The 4,191-nt window shown below is 36.8% G+C and overlaps 1 non-coding gene across 1 annotated transcript; it reads right to left on the bottom strand.

Moving 5' to 3' along the window:
* Positions 1–3,128: 3,128 nt before the first annotated feature.
* Positions 3,129–3,201, bottom strand: TRNAR-ACG (transfer RNA arginine (anticodon ACG)). The gene has a single exon. It is a non-coding gene; the product is annotated as a tRNA-Arg (tRNA).
* Positions 3,202–4,191: the final 990 nt, after the last annotated feature.

Genomic DNA, 4,191 nt, shown 5'->3' with positions numbered 1-4,191 from the left:
CGAGATCATCCTTCACAAAAAACAAGTTCGGAAATGCGATGGTTCTTCTCTGAAAAATATTTCTCACGCAAAATCTTCAAAGGGGCCAATGAGAGGCTGGTCCTTCACGAAGAGCAAAGAATGACCTTAGTTTGGGGGGCTTTCTCCATTTCTATGATAAAACAGCAAAGGTATCGAGTCTGATCTCTGCTGGAGACCCTTTAATTCTGCCATATACCTGCCAGTTTTACTCTACTGCTTCATGATACAGTCCATCACTTCATTAGCCCTCATGGGATTTCTGGCTGGACGCCTTGGTACTGTTAGATAAAATCGCCTTTATCCTACAGGTTCAATACTCAGTTCGTTTACTGTGTGACCTTAATATCTGTTTGATGTGCTATCAGCTAACTGCCATTAAAAACGCCTTCTTCCCTTACCCACACTTGAAAAGCACTTTCCCTGATAATACTAACGTATTTACAAGGTCCTGATATAAAAGTCTGTAGGTGGAACTGTCCAGCTCTCCCAGAGCTATACAGTGCTAATTAGGGTATATTTCAAAATAAGCCAAAGTTGCTCGTAACCTGCACCAGTAAAGTACCCATTTCTCAATCTTTCTTCAACTGCCTCCTTAGAAATTTCATGAAGTTCACACTTCTTGAAAGTCCCCTTCATAAGCCCAATATCCTGGAAACTTTTCATGCTAATGAAATTGTGTAATACTTAAACAGATTCAAACCATACTTCCTCAGTCCACAAAAATTCAGAGGAAAATGTGCTGCACTGCAGGCTGGAGACAGCCATAACCACTTCCTCACGCATGAAATAGTGAAGTTTATCCGCACTATACCAGAGAATACAGTAGTACAACTTCACTGTTAATTGGTTAACAAAAATGACAAAACTTACCCTAGCAACGTCGATGAGTGATGAATAAATTGTGCCTATGTAAGTCATTTTTCAGCAAAAAAACCTTGAGTAACGATGCTATTCAAGTAACCCAGAATGATGAATTTCATAACTAGAAGGCTACAAGATAGTTTAACCATATTTTTCCAACAAGATCCTGCCATTACAAAGGTCCTGTAGCCCTAGCTTAAGTCTGTATATCCAGTCTAAAAAGTAATAAGGTAAGTTGCATAAAGTGTAAAAAAACAAAAGCAAAAAAAGGACTCTTATAATAAAGACTCTTATAATTATAGCTAGCACATTTACAACTTAAGGGCTGGCACATGGAATATAAAAGACGCCTAACTTCAACAGCATACAATGCATTCACAATATACCTCCAACAGAAGCTTAAGCAATAAAGTTACCTAACTGCAAAGCTAAAGAAAGTCATTATAAAAAAGCAGCTACCCAAGGGTGAAGAGAACAATCCAAATATCTACCTCCCAAGGCTAACAGAACTGTCAAGAAAATTCAAAGAGCAGATAAGGGTACAAAGATATATATATATATATATATATATATATATATATATATATATATATATATATATATATATATATATATATATATATATATATATATATATATATATATATATATATTACTTCAGGATAACACAACAATCAAGACTTTCAGGGCTTGATCAAACAAATTGTGATATTTACCTCCAGGTTCTGCACCATCGCCTTCCAAGGCTTTCCATTGTATGCCATCCGCCCTTTTTCATCTTCCTTGTCATGTTCAAATTGAAAGCAACGCCTCCATACACGAACTCACATTTCCGCTTCGTGTTTTCCCTATTCGAAGAGACCTTCTCACTTTGAAAATGTCGAAAGTTTTCTTGCAGAACCTAAGCTTAAATTGAGGTCGTCTTGTTTTGCAACGGTCTCATCAAACTTTCAGTTGTGACTTACAATTAAAAATATAAATTGTGACCCCATTCTATCTGTCTAGATTAAGCCAGCCTTGTGCTGGCACGGGCTCTTGCTCTGGGAAGCAGCCTGTAAGTGAATTGTTCATAAAAGTGTGTTAGAAATTCACAAAAACAACAACTTTACCGTTACACTACAACACATGACGGGATCAGCGAGTACAACAACGCAGTATACTTATTTTTTATCTCTCGGACGAACGAGCAAAAAATTCCTAGGAACCGTGAAATCGTGCAGCGCTCTGGCTTCATGCTTTGAAATTGACGATGGATACTTCTATTTAATTTTGTTTTCCATAGCTTTTCAGACAATTTCTTTTCTCAAGTATTAAATTAGGCAGAACATTTCAACTTTCGGATAGTTTTTTGACTTCCTGGTTCATATAAAAAAATTCATTGTGAGTTTAGTCACACACGACTTTTAAAACTAACTGTGGAAACATATATTTCATATACTTCATATATTTCAAGAGCAGCTGATTTCTGCTTGCATCATGGCAACTGACATTTTCACAGGCCTTGCGGCCCAACGGATAACGCGCCTGACGACGGATCAGAAGATTCCAGGTTCGAATCCCGGCAAGGTCGAGAAATGCTTTCGAGGTCATGATCTCAAGTAAACAGTAGCTGAATAATAAATGTTAGTAAAAAAAAAAGATACCGTTAAGTCCGCACATCCTAACTAAATCCTAAAAGAGGCTGATGGCATTCAAGCTATAAATTTATGTGGCTTTATGGCAACAACCATCAGCAAGAAAGAATTTCTAAATTTTGTTTTCAGTGTACAAATCCCAGATTGATATTATTTCAGCTTTGATTTTACTTATTTTTAGTACTGCCATCTGATTGCTTGCATCATTACTACTAGTTCTCTCTCTCTCTCTCTCTCTCTCTCATTAATTCAAAAGGACTGCTGTGCGCTTCTTTTTGCAGCTTTGGTCATTATTTCAGGTCGCCTGCAGAGCGTGCCTCTGTATGTGTTACCTATGTATATGGACATTTTTTTGAAGAGCAATTCTACCTTGGCACATAATCTCTCATTAGTCAAAAGCTGACAAACCAGCAATTCTACCTTGGCACATAATCTCTCATTAGTCAAAAGCTGACAAACCAGCAATTCTACCTTGGCACATAATCTCTCATTAGTCAAAAGCTGACAAACCAGCAATTCTACCTTGGCACATAATCTCTCATTAGTCAAAAGCTGACAAACCAGCAATTCTACCTTGGCACATAATCTCTCATTAGTCAAAAGCTGACAAACCGACCTTGCCAGGATTCGAACCTGGAGTCTTCTGACCCGTAGTCAGACGCGTTCTCCGTTGCGCCACAAGGCCTGTGAAAGCAATGGTAGTCACAGTGCCACCAGACCAGACAGGTGACTAAAAACAGTGGATGAGAACTAAATAGAATACTGGACCCTTCGCTGTCTTAATTCACTGATGCAACAGTAGAAGGGTACATGACAAAAGAGTGGATACTCTTTGCAAGTTCTCAGAAGTTTTTATAGTTAAAGTGGGCAAAAAAATGACGTTCATGTTTTTACTGTTTGGATGAAAAGTAATTTGAAAAGAAAGCAATTTTTTCCTCTACCATAGTTTTCTTGATATATTCAGGGTTCCCCTCTCTCTCTCTCTCTCTCTCTCTCTCTCTGTCTCTCTCTCTCTCTCGGCACCCATCATCCTGCTCTCCTTTCTTTCCCTTTGGAATAATGTTGTTAAGCAGTCACAAATAAAATAATGATTGAATTTGCGTAATTAGTCATATGTGTCTTTGTAAAATCTTTCATGTTTTGAAAGTTGTTTCATTATGTTTGTCATTACTTATTTTTCATTCCTTCTTGATCACAACTCAGCATATTTTCTCCTTCCAGATTCCTATTAAAAAATTTATTGTGAGTTTAGTCAAATATGATTTTAAAAATTAACTGTCAAAAAATAGCACGGTTAATCAGTCTTAAAGCTGTAGGTATTTATATATTTTATAAGAGCAACTGATTTCTACTTGAGTCGTGGCTCGACATATTTTCACAGACCTTGTGGCGCAATGGATAACGCGTCTGACTATGCATCAATCAATTCCAGGTTCAAATCCTGGCTAGGTCGAGGAATAATTTTGAGAATATAACCTTAAGCAAAGACTAACTGAATACTATATGTTGTAAAATCAAAAGATATCATTAACCTTCAATTTATAGCTAAGTCATGAAAGAACTTAATGGTGGTTCAACTATAAATTTATATAGCTTCATAAAAATGACCAAAGACTTCATATTTTGTTGTCCTAGGATAACATTAAATCAGTTTTGACTACTTTCTCCAGAACAT

This window comes from Macrobrachium rosenbergii, chromosome 13 (genome assembly GCF_040412425.1).
Source record: "Macrobrachium rosenbergii isolate ZJJX-2024 chromosome 13, ASM4041242v1, whole genome shotgun sequence".
NCBI classification, from domain to species: domain Eukaryota; kingdom Metazoa; phylum Arthropoda; class Malacostraca; order Decapoda; family Palaemonidae; genus Macrobrachium; species Macrobrachium rosenbergii.
This window is presented reverse-complemented; position numbering and strand designations above follow the sequence as displayed.